General features: G+C 41.9%; 1 non-coding gene across 1 annotated transcript; it reads left to right on the top strand.

The window, feature by feature from the left end:
* The first annotated feature begins 12,975 nt into the window (after positions 1-12,975).
* Positions 12,976-13,049, top strand: trnat-cgu (transfer RNA threonine (anticodon CGU)). The gene has a single exon. It is a non-coding gene; the product is annotated as a tRNA-Thr (tRNA).
* The last annotated feature ends 331 nt before the right edge of the window (positions 13,050-13,380 follow it).

A 13,380-nucleotide genomic window follows, 5' to 3' on the forward strand; every position in this document is an offset into this window, starting at 1 on the left:
GATCCCACAGAGGAGATTAAACCTTGGGATCCATAAACACACAACTCACATGGAACCCCAGGTGGTGCAGCCTGTTGACAAGGCCTCAAGCTTCAGGACATTTCTCGCCCTGTGAAAATTGTTCTTGCCACAGCTTTCCTCGTTCTTATCATTTTGGATGTTGGCGTTGCAGCTTCCCCAACAAACGTTGCTCTGGATGAAGGAGAGAAAAGATGAGTTGAAAAGTGACCGAGAGCATGTTGAAGGAAAATTACACAGCAAGATCCCTGGTTAAAATTCACCCACCTATTCCATCAGCAATGCATTGCATAACATCACAACACAATTGACATATATACATTACATAAGTAAACAATTAAGATGAAGCTTGAAATATCTACAATCACTTAGTACAGAGAGAGGGAGACCAGAGTTTGAGATAAAGTTGACAGTCTCTTCAGATTTATTCCAAGTGAACTGATGTTGACTCCACTACTGCAATCTCAGATACTTTGTCCTGTCTGTCCGTCTGTTCTATGTGGAGGCCTCTGTGCTAATGTGATGTTAATTTCCAGGACAGGAGAATTTTTGGAACCCTCTGGCCATTGAGGTGTTCCCAAGACATGGAATTTACCCGGGGTGGACAACGGTAGAAATCACACAACACCATGTAATAGTTCAACAGATTTGTCTGGAAGTACGAGCTTTCAGAGTGCTGCTCCTTCACGAGATAACTCTTGATCAGGATGACAAGATATCGATTTTATAACAAAGGATTCCAGTGTCATGCAATTGAAATTATTTATTTAACCAATCGAGATCGCTGATAAGTCTTCCATCGTTTAGAATATATTGCAGGCTTCTATTCAATAATATCTAAATCCCCAAACTATTAAGTCACATTCTCGAGACAACCTAATGTTATATAAAATCGTTGACATCTCAGCTCAGACAATACATTAAAGGTGAAAGGTTAGTGCCTGTATGTCACCCAATCTAGATGCAGAATGGTTCTATATCCAAAGTAAGAATTAATCATATCTTATATGGATTGACTGCCTGCATTGATTGTCTCTCGGTTCGATGCTTTTCAACAAAATGTGACGTGTCTGCAAATATTATTCTGCACATGAACATTCAACCAATAGACTAAGATGTGTACGTGTGTGCATGAGAGAGAGTAAGTGTGAGCCTGTGAGTGTGTGAATTTGAGTTCTGTTAGAGAGTGTATGTTTGCATGTGTGCATGTTTTTCAGAGCATATGCGAGAGTATCACACTGTGTTAACTCGTCGAGGAAAATGTGCATTGTGTGAGTGTAGCGGTTGTATTGTGTTTCAGACAGAGACCGTGTGTATGAGAGAGGTTTTGTGTGAATGTGTGAGGGCATGAGAGTGCGTGTGATTTTGTGCTTGTGCGTGTGTGTGTCACAAAGTATATAGTGTCGTCGTCTCAGGAATAAACAGTGAAGGAAAGGATGAAAGAAAGAAAGGAAGAAAGGAAGAATGGACGAATGAAAGAAAGGAAGAATGTACGAATGAAAGAAAGAAAGAAAGAAAGAACGGAAGAAAGAAAGAAATGAAAAAACAAAGAAAAAGTTACGTAAGAAAGAATGAAAGAGAGAAAGAACGAACGAAAGAAAGAAGTTTAGAAAGAAAGACAGAAAGAAAAAGAAAGAAAAAAGGAAAATAAAAAATCAAAAATTAAGAAAGAAAGAAAGAAAGAAAAAGAAAGAAAGAAAGCAAGAAAGAGAGAAAGGAAAGTAATAAAGGAAGTCAGAAAGAAAGGAAGGAAGGAAGGAAAGAAGAAAGAAAAGAAGAAAAAAGTGAAGGAAGAAAGGAAGAAAGAAATAATGAAAGGGAGAAGAAAGAGAAGGAATGAAATAAGGGAAGAAACAGAGAAAGAAGGAGTAAGTAAGAAAGAAAGAAAGAAAGAAAGGAAGAGCGAAAGAAAGAATAAAATAACTTATAACCATCAGGTAGACAGGGCAACACGGTCATCAACGATGGTTATCTATTATCTAGTGGATACAATCTTGTCGACAGACAGACGCAAAAGGAAAGCCAGTGTCGTAACTATGCTTTTTGGATAAGCAAAATCAGTGGTGACAAACTTCAAACTCTTAGCGTGGAATCAGAATTGATGGAAGAGAGAGTGAAAAGGGAACAGTTTTTAAACCTCCGAATAGCGTTTTGCTGTTAGGGCAGTGTCGGGAAAGACAAGCAGAACATCCTTGTTATAATTCAGCAGGTCTGTCACTATGTGTGGACGACAAATTTTGGGATCTTCAAAATTCAAAACTTCTGGGGTAACTACATGTGCAACAGACCTCTTTCAGACAAACTTGTCTTATGTTTTTGTAAATGATTTTCGAAGAACACATCGTACAATTGCCAAGGTATACAAATTATTATAGAATCCCTGCATTGTGTATACAGGCTACTTAATCCAACAAGTATTCACTGACCGGCCAAAGATTAATTCCCACAGCTCATTTCACATACCTAATTACTCGACATTTATCCCTGACTCATGCCCATAACTTACACATCGCTGAACCCTGGACAATTTAGCATGGCCCATTCACCAACCTGAAAGTCATTGGTTCGTGGGAAGAATCCGAAGCGCAGACATGAAACCAAGCAGACACGGGGAGAAAGTACAAAGCCCACACAGAAGTTGAAAACAGACCCGGTTCTCTGGCTCTGTAAGGTAGGATTGCAAACAAGTGAACCAGTATACCAAAGATGTACCTATCTTTGACCCGGCATTGTGCAATGAAATGGAGTAAATGAATAGTGTTGTAGGGAGGAAAAAAAAGGACCCTACGTAAAACGGTGACATCAAGGAATTTAAAGTTGCATTGACGTTTGATTATGACCATTCCAAACACAAACAACAATCCCAAACTGAAACAAAGCCAAATGCACCGGTATGAGGAGAGAACTGACGATAATTAGAAAAACTGACTGAAATGTCCACTGCAAATCAACAGTGAAAAATATGCTAAGTAATCATTAAAAGTGATCAATTAAAGGACAAGCCATTGAAAACTATTGTACGAAACTCCAGTGTCCGAATGACAGTTCTCCTATGAATTTCACTGCTGTCTATTCCTTGAAGACTTTCGATCACTGCTGCATGGTGTAATCTACCAGCCTAGTGTTGTGTCTGGGCCAAATGTCATATTAAGACAGTGTCACGGCAAGTTCAAATATGCTGTGGAAATTCTGGGAGGCAGGAGACTGCATGCTCAGGCTGCAAGGCTTGATGTGGACTGGATACATCTCCCTGGGCAGGATCTGCACACTAGTAGTCATATATTGCTGATCGCTGATCTACACCCATGAGAAAGAGAGGGAGGGCTTTAGCTGAGTATGGAATCGTTAGAATCAAAGAGCGTCCCACAGCGTGGTTTAAAATGGGAGTAAAGCAAAAGACGGAAAATGTCAGCCTGAATTGCCGAACGTAGGACCTGGCTAAGATCCTTGGAATCCATTGGATAGGACAGGATTTCGGTATACATGGATGTGTTACGACAAAATAAACAAAGTCTGCATGGTGTCATTAATGGAAAGTAATGCGTGACAAATCGAATACGGTTCATTGAAAAAAATTAACAAGCATGTTAGAACAAGGAGAGCCATTCGTTTTTTTTCTACTTGGATATCAACAAGGCCTTTGAAACGTGTTGTACAGAAGGCTACTGAGCGAGATAAAGGCCCATGGTGTTCGAGGCAAAGTTCTAACATGATAGAATTTCAGCTGTCTGGCACAGAGCAGAGAATCGCGATACAAGTGTCCTTCTCAGGACGGCAGCGCGTGAAAAGTGATGTTCGGCATGGCTCAGTGTTGGAAAGACAACTTTTCACTTTATACATTAACGATCGAGATGAAGGAACTGAGAGCATTCTGGCTAAGATTGCAGAGGATACAAATATGGGTGGAGAACAGATAGCCTTGAGGAGTCGGGGATGTCGCAAAAGGTTTTGGGCATTTTCGGAAAGTGGGCAACGTTTGAAAGTGAGACCGGGCACTTTGGTAGGAAGAAGAGGTGCATGAATAATGGTCTAAATAGGGAGAAAGTACCGAAGTCTGAAGTGTAAAAATAACTGGGCGTTCCAGATCAGAATTGTCTCAAGTCAAACTTTCAGGTTGAATCAAATGTGAAGAAGATAAATGCAATTTTGACATTTATTTTGATCGGACTTGAATATAAAAGAATGAAAGCTGTTTCCGAATGATTGGCCTTTGCCCAAAACATCGATTCTACTGCTTTTTGAATGCTACCGGACCTACTGTGCTTTTCCAGTACTAAACCCTCGACTCTGATCTCGTCAATCTGCAGTCCTCCCTTTCGCCAATTAAAAGGAAGGATGAACTTCAGAGGCTCTTTAAGGAAATTTTCAGACCACATTTGAATCAATGTGCGCAGTTTTGTGAGCCATATCTCAGAAGGTAGTACTGGCCCTGGAGCATGTTCAGAGCGTGTTCACAAGAATAGCGCGAGGAATAAAAATCTTTACACATGAGTAACACTTGAGGTCTCTGTGTTTATACTTCTTTGAGCTTGGAAGCATGAGGTTGGAGTGACCTAATTGAAACATTTCAAATACTGAATGGCGTGTACAGAACAGATGTTTGAAAAATGTTTCCAAAAGTAGGAGAGCCAACAATGCGAGGACATAGCATTTGAGTAAAGGGTAGACATTTTGCAAAGTAGTTAAGGAGAAATATCTTCATTCAAAGAGTAGTGAATCTATAGATCTGATTGTCACAGAAGGCTGTTGAGGCTATGTCAATGAGTATGTTTAAGACTGAGATATATAGTTTCTTGTATATCAATGGAACTAAGGCTCAGGGAGAGAGAGCGAAGGAGAATGGCGTTGAGAAACTTACCAGTAATAAAAGAATGGATACTCAGACTCGATGGTCCGAAATGCCAAATTTCAGCTCCTAAATGTTACAGTCTAAGATGATGTTTCCACTTCAGGTAATCCTCTCGCCTACTGAAAAATCGCCTGCCTCCCGCTAAAAGAAAAATGGCTCTCATATTCTGTACGATTAATATCAGTGGTGGTTTAATGGGACTGTTTTGTAATTGATTACCAGCACATTCGTCCTGTGACAGTCGAAACAGAACTTCTAACCTCCTCCCTTAAATCGACATATACTTGCATTTGGAACAAATGAAAATGGCTCTGAAGGATGAAAGGATTCCTATATGAGGAAAAATGAGGAAAAATTTATAGTCGTTTCGGTAAATGAATTTTCATCTCATAAAAAGATTGGGAAAAGTTTGATGGAACGTGATGAGTTAGCCGCTGAGAGGATATATTCTGCTGTGGGGGAATCTCAAACAAGGAAAGTCTGTTTTCCAATTGAGACTTGGTTTACAACAGAGATGAGAAACATTTATCTGAAAGGATAGTGAGTGTTCAGCAAAATTGCAGTGCAGGCTGGGATATTGAAAATGATGACGGCTCAGGAACAGATGTTCCATTAAAAAGGATAACTAATGATTTTAGTCGTAAAGGTATCAGATGATGGAGCCTGGTCAATAGCCCGAGTGATCCAGTCCGGTTCCTATTACTCATGTCCTGACAAGTTCATCGTTACATCAAACACGCCCTGATTTCCAGTATCATCTGAAAGTTTTCATTCATGACCCTATATTTCATCTGTATCAAGGATATGGTTCAGGAACAGTGAAGTCAGGGATAAGCCCAGTGTAAAATGACTCGAAACAATAATCCTGTCAAAGTTTTAAAACCCCTTTGATTACCATTCATGGCTTCTTGACATCGAGTCAATTTTAGATGCGAATTGAAATGGCAGCGTGGATTTTAATAGCTTTACTTTTATGCCTACACTACCCTATCGGACTTTGTAGACAATTGTATAAATTTTCTACTTGAGGGTAAGATCGTGAAAGAAGGACCATGATCACAAATATTTCCTCAAAAATACAATAGTGAAACAAAGAGAAATATCATTCCTTTGTATAGCTGTTATGTGGAGCTCATCACAACAAGAAATGTTTAAAATATTAAACTGAGTTAATTTCAAAAGCAACTAACACAATTACAGTTGCGGAACAGCAAATGGAAAGAGATGGGGAAACGCGGAGTTGATGATAATGGAAAGTAGGAAATAAGCTGAAGACGGGGTCGAAGGGTAAAAGAGAAAACGGTTGAGCGCAGATACTCACAGAGAACAAGTGTTGTGTCGAAAACGGGATGGCATATCGGAACACCACAGAGAACGATTCAAATCAGTTATCCACCTCATTATACGGCAAACTGTTTATTTTGTTAAGAAGCAGCAACAGGCAGAGTGCGTACGTCGATTAGCTGGCTGACCCATTGGTAAATATGTTTTAAACACAAAAATACCTTGTACATCATGACAATCCGTGTTTGTTTCAGTATCAGCAAGAGCGAGAGCATCGATCAGGGACCTGATATGGAGTGGAGTCACTAACTTAAATAAAAACCTCATTGTTAGGCGGAGTGCACATGGACCAGGAGTGGACCGAGGACAGCAGAGTAAGTGATGTAATTTTTTGTGCGTTTGCATTACCTGAAACACTACTTAGGTTGTGTCACCCTCCCATCCTCATCCTGTAACAAAAAAAAAAGTTTGGGCGTCTGATTGGTAAACTTTTTTTTATTCTTTATTTTTCTACAGTCCCTTTTGAGTGTACAATATGGGAATGCCGTTTAGGATATTTGAATGTTCCTCTTGCAGAATTTGAGAAGTAACGGTCAGCATGAGTGTCGTTCCTGACTTCTTCTGCAGGAGGGGGACTAACTCGAGTTAATCGAAAGCAGAGAGACAATTCTCAGTTAGTACTGAGGTTATTCCAGCGCGAACAGAGGGTCAGTACGAAGGCTTTGCAGCATTGTCACATGACGAGAAATGTGGGAAAGAATTATTGTCGGAGAGTCAATTCTCAGGCAATGCCTCATTCTAACAGGTTTAGTTTGAAAGAGTGACGCATAATTACAACGTCAGTCGTCAGCTATTCCAACCGTATTAGAGAGTCCGATTGAAGGGGTGTCTCATTGTTGGACGACAATATTAAACCATTACCTCATTATTCCAAGATTCTGAAGCTCTGTGAGGAGCCAGTACTGAGAAAGTGCTGCACTTTCCAAATTTCAGTCCTGAGGGAGATATTAATTTCAGATGTTCAATTTTGAGGCAGTATTTATTAACCAGAGGGCCAACATTGATTCAGTGTCTCATTGCAACAGGTCAAATTCAAGGATCCACCAAACACTCATGGTCATTTCTGAATAAGTGCTCTTTGTCACAGTGTCAGCACTGAGGGAGGATATTACTGTGAAAGTTTCAAAACTAAGAGCGAGCCTCTGATCGATGGCGCAAGGGCAATTATAATGCGAGTAGGAAAAATGAAGATGCACAGAATGGGGGAGCAAAATTCAAGTGATGCAGACAATGGAAATGTGGAGCTGGTTTACGGAACAGATATTGTCTGTCCTTCATAAGTATGTCCCTGACAGGCAGTGTGGAAGTGATTAGGTAAGAGAACCGTGGTTTGGTACAGAAATTTCATCTCTTGTTAAGCGGAAGAAGGAGGCTGATGTGTTGAGAGACAAGATGGTTCAGATGAGGCAATGGAGAGTTACAGATCAGCTGGTAAGGATTTGAGGAGAAAGTTAAGAAGAGCAAAGAAACGACATGAGCAGTTTTTATCAAAGAGAATAAAGGAGAAACCTAAAGCATTTTATAGGTTTGTGAGAATTAAAAAGATGACTAGGCTAGGAATAGGGCCAGTCAAAGACAGAAGTGGGATGTTGAGTGTGGACCCTGTGGAGATCGGAGAGGAATTAAACGAACATTTCTCATCAGTCTTCACTCAGGTAAAGGAGAATACTGCAGAGGTGAATAATGAGATACGCGATATTAGATTAGAAAGGATCGCAGTAAGTTATGAAGAGGCGTTATCAATTCCAGAAGGAGTGAAAGTAAGCCAATCCCCTGGGCCGGTTGGGAGGTATCCAAGGAGCCTCTGGGAAGCTAGGGAGGAGATGCCAGAATAGTTGGCTTTGATTTATGAGTAGTCATTGTCCACAGGTTAATTACCAGAGGACGGCAAGACAGCAAATGTCGTGCCCTTGTTTGAAGAAGGGCAACAGAGATGACCCAGGTAATTGTAGAAGAGTGAGCCTTACTTGGAGTCATGGAGTCATAGAGATGTAAAGCATGTAAACAGACCCTTCGATCCAACCCGTCCATGCCGACCAGATATCCCAACCCAATCTAGTCCCACCTGCCAGCACCCGGCACATATCCCTCCAAACCGTTCCTATTCATATACCCATCCAAATGCCTCTTAAATGTTGCAATTGTACCAACCTCCACAACATGCTCTGTCAGCTCATTCCATACATGTACCAGTCTCTGCGTGAAAAATTTGCCCCAGTGGTCTCTTTTATATCATTCTCCTCTCACCCTAAACCTATGCCCTCCAGTTCTGGTCTCCCAGACCCCAGGGAAAATATATTGTCTATTTATCCTCTCCATGCCACTCAAAAATTTTTAAACCTCTATAAGGTCACCCCTCAGCCTCCGACGCTCCAGGGAAAACAGCTCCAGCCTGGTCAGCCTCACCCTGTAGCTCAGATACACCAACCCTGACGACATCCTTGTAAATCTTGTCTTAACCCTTTCAAGTTTCACAGCATTTTTCCGATAAGAAGGAGACCAGAATTGCACGCAATATTCCAACAGTGGCCTAAACAATGTCCTGTACAACTGCAACATGACCTCCCAACTCCTATATTTGATGTACTCAATAAAGGAAAGCAGACCAAATGCCTTCTTCACTATCCTATCTACCTGCGACTCCACTTTCAAGGAGCTATGAACCTGCGACTCCAAGGTCTCTTTGTTCAACAACACTCCCTAGGACCTTACCATTAAGTGTATAAGTCCTGCAAAGGTTTGCTTTCCAAAATGCAACACTTCGCATTTATCAGAATTAAACTCCATCTGCCACTTCTCAGCCCATTGGCCCATTTGGTCCAGATTCTGTTGTGATTTGAGGTAATCCTCTTCGCTGTCCACTACCCCTTCAATTTTGGTGTCATCTGCAAACTTACTAACTGTACCTCTTATTCGCATCGAATCATTTATGTAAATGACAAAAAGTAGACGGCCCAGCACCGACCCTTGTGGCACTCCAGTCTGAAAACCAACACTCCACCACCACACTCTTTCTTCTACCTTCGAGCCAGTTTGGTATCCAAATGGCTAGTTCTCCCTATATTCCATGAGATCTTACCGTGCTAATCAGTGTCCCATGAGGAACCTTGTCGAACACTTTACTGAAGTCCGTAAAAAAATCAAATCTGTGGCTCTGCCCTCATTAATCTTCTTTGTTACGTCTTCAAAAAAACTCAATCAACTTTGTGAGACGCATAGAGCCATGCTGACTATCCCGAATCAGTCCTTGCCTTTCCAAATACATGTACCTCCTGTCCCTCAGGATTCCCTCCAACAACTTGCCCACCACGAGGTCAGGCTCACTAATCTATCGTTCCCTGGCTTGTCCTTACCACCCGTCTTAAGCAGTGGCATCACGTTTGCCAACCTCCAGTCTTCCGACACCTCACCTGTGACAATCGACAATGCAAATATCTCAGCTGGAGGCCCAGCAACAACTTCTCTAGCTCCCCACAGAGTCCTCGGGTACACCTGATCAGGTCATGCTGAGTTATTGACCTTTAACCGTTTCAAGATATCCAGCAATTGCTCTGTTGTCTGAAAGGTTTTCGAAAGGATTATAAAAGGTAAGATGCATAATCATCTAGAAAGCAACAATTTGATTTCAGATAGTCAGCATGGTTTCATCAATGGAAGGTAGTGTCTCACAAACCTCATTGAGTATTTTGAGAATGTGACCAAGCATGTCAATGAGGGCAGAGCAATTGAGGTGGTATACCTGGACTTCAGTAAAGCATCTGATAAATTTCTACATGGTAGGTTTTTGAGAAAATGCAGAGGCATGGGATTGAGGGTGATTTAGGAATTTGGATTCGAAACTGGCTTTCTGAAAGAAGGCAGGGAGTGGCGATTGATGGAAAATATTCAACCTGGAGTCCCGTTACTAGTGGTATGTCACAATGATCTGTTTTGGGTCAATTGCTGCTTGTCATTTTTATAAATGAATAAGAAGCAGGCACATGTAGGCAAATTAACAAATTTGCAGATGACACAAGTGGAGGAGTAGTGGACAGTTTGGAGGAATGTTAAAAGTTCAGGGGGACTTGGATAAACTGCAGAATTGGGCTAAGAGTTGGCAAATTGAGTTAAATACAGCTAAATGTGAGGTAATGCACTTTGAGAAGAATAACAGGAAGGCAGAGTGTTGGGTAAATGGAAAGATTGTTGCTCATGTGGATGCGAAGAGTGATCGTGGAGGCCATGTACATAGATCTTTGAAAGTTGCCACCCAGGGTGATAGTACTGTTGAGAAGGCATACGGTGTGTTAGGTTTCATTGGTAGAGGGATTGAGTTCCGGAGCCGCAATATCATGCTGCAATTATACGAAACGCTAGTGCGGCCGCACTCCGAATATTGTGTACAGTTGTGATCGCCATATGTGGGGAAGGATGTGAAAGCATTGAAAAAGGTGCAGAGGAGATTTACCAGGATGTTGCCTGGTCTGGAGAGAAGATCTAATGAGGAAAGGCTGAGAGATTTGGGTCTGTTCTCATTGGAAAAAAGAAGGCTTAGAGGGGATTTGGTAGAGAGATTCAAGATGATCAGAGAATTAGATGGGGTCGACATGAAAGATTTTTTCTGAGCATGATGACGTCAGGTGTACGAGTGCATGTAACGACAAGTTGGGATGTGATAGATTTAAGATAGATGTCAGAGGCAGGTTCTTTACTGAGAGCGTGGTAAAGATGCGGAAAGCCCTGCCAGCCAGTACAGTGAATTCAGCCACATTATGGAGATTTAATCAATCTTTGGAAAAGCACGTGGATGACGAGGGGATTGTGTGGGGAGACGAGCTGAGAATAGTTCAAATGACAGAGCAACATTGAGGGCCGAAGGGCCTGTTCAGCGCGGTGTCCTTCTATGTTCTATGTCTTTTTCTACAGTAAGCATTCATAAAAAGCACAGATTTCAAATCTCTCCCATCTCAAGTGGCACCAAAAAGAGACTGGCTTATTGATTTTTCAGGTGTCTCTGTACTCTTCACAGACTCCTTTTTGTCCTCATTAAATTCATAAAACCAGTTCTGTCTGACTTCAACAAAGCCACATGCTGCAATTGAGCGAGTTAGAACTCAAAACTACAATCGTCCCATTCGAATTCAGATGCGTTATCCTTACAGCACCCGGCCCACCCACCGCCGACTTCATCTCAGCTTTTCCATATGTAAGGGAGACGTGTAGATCGGGAGAAACAAAATTGACAAGTTGAAGAACCAGCAAAGGTAATCAGCGTCACTGTTTTACTTCAATATGTCCCACTTTGTGAAGCAGTGCTTTTCACTGGCAAAGAAAGCACATTTGTCTTCCGGTGCCGCCTTCAGTCTTGTCTGCATCTCAGCTGGAAATTTTCATCGTTGAATTCACAGTCACATCGCGATTCCATGATCCACTCCAATCAAATGTACTTTCATGATATCAGTCATGGCCTCTTGCTTTCAAGACCCTGAACAATTTAGCAAGAAAACTCTGGTCCTTTCAAGCCCGGGATCTGGAATTAGACGAGTTGAACGACACCCTTGTTGGTGCCGCTGCTCACCGGAGGCCAGCGCGTCAAAACGAAGCGCTGTCACAATTAGCTTGTTTTGTGCCTCCCTGCATTACATCTGCTGAACAACATCAGATTATCACAGCTCCACCTTCTTCACATTGAAACACAGGGCGATCATATGAACTGTTCGGAAACTTGAGGAGAGCAACTTAGCTGCTAAAGTTGGTTATGGAGTCAACGAGAGACACATGAGTGTGTACAAGTCAGTTCGCAAGGTTACAATCAGCATCACTGGAGGTCCCTGCTTAGGAGTCCGCGTTTGCATTGCCCAGACCTGGATATAATTCCCACTCAAGTAATGAAGATTTATTTCTCATTTTGAATGAAATCTAATTCCTGCTTTTGCAGACCATGCACTGGGATCCTACCAGAATTGGTCCAGTGATTATTTTCATCCGTTTACAAGGACAATGGCAGCAGGTACACGGGAAACTACCACTGCAAAGCCCCTGCAATCATATCACCTTTCTGAGTTGGACGTATCTCGCTGATCCTTCAGTGTCTCTGAGTGTAAGTGCTGGAACACCCCCGCCCGTCCCCTGAAGCGGTATCATGGCTGTATGTCCGTGCTGAGGAACTGAAAGGTTCAGGAAAGTAACTCATCCCCTCCATCACTGTGGTAATTCAGGATGTGCGCTGAATCCTATCCCATTGAGTGACGAGTATATTCCAGGAATTCGTTTCTAAAAGTTGAAGGTTCTTATCAGACATCTGCAATCGTTTGGAAATAATTTGAGAAGTGGAGCACGACATTGAAATAAAGTGATCGACAATGATGACTGGGAAGCAGGAGGCAGGAAGTGAGCCTGGAACTGGTGGTGCAAGACGCAGTGTCGGAGGCAATGTGTCTTCGTTTCCTCCCCAATGTTTGCATGAACTTACACATTACACTTCGTCAAGTCAACAGAATGACCTTGTTCCTCTTGTTGTATATTAATGTGGTTCATGGGCAACGAGAGGGTGAACACATCCGCTTTCTCCTTTCAGTTTGAACAGGTGAAAGTATCAGTTTGAAATTAATGCAAGAAGAGATTATCTTTTTATGTGCCTTTTTAGTGGAGAATGTTCAGCTGTCAACTGTTTGTATTTGAAAATTGGATGATTGATTGCAATTCTCAGTGAGCAAAGTTGATCAAAAAACTGAGGAAGTGGTTAAGTAAGTTCACATATGGATGTTCAAACACCACAGCGGTGTGGCGCTGTGGCTTAGTTGGTTAAAGCGCCTGTCCCGTTAACAGGCGATCCTGGGTTCAACTCCCAACAGCGCCTGCTTGTTGTGCTCGTACTTGGGCTCCGTGTTTCAACACTTTGCAAATGTTGTGTCAAGAAGTCTGTGCCGTGTTGTACTTCTCCGCTGTTAAGATTTGGTGATCCAGGTTATGTTCTGACAGTGAATGCTGTATCCGTTTTCAATTCCGAATTATTGATAAATTCGCTGGTTTCTTACTATTATTCCAGAAGCAATTCTGCTTCTCCTCCTCTTTTATTCCACTTCTTCATTCCCGGTTTGGTAGGAATAACGAGATGAGGCAGGAGACGTTGCAGACTTACAGGGGAATTTTGTGGTCATGGCAGAGACACCACTAGCTGATCACTCTCG

The sequence above is a fragment of the Chiloscyllium punctatum genome, chromosome 35 (genome assembly GCF_047496795.1).
Source record: "Chiloscyllium punctatum isolate Juve2018m chromosome 35, sChiPun1.3, whole genome shotgun sequence".
Lineage (NCBI taxonomy): Eukaryota > Metazoa > Chordata > Chondrichthyes > Orectolobiformes > Hemiscylliidae > Chiloscyllium > Chiloscyllium punctatum.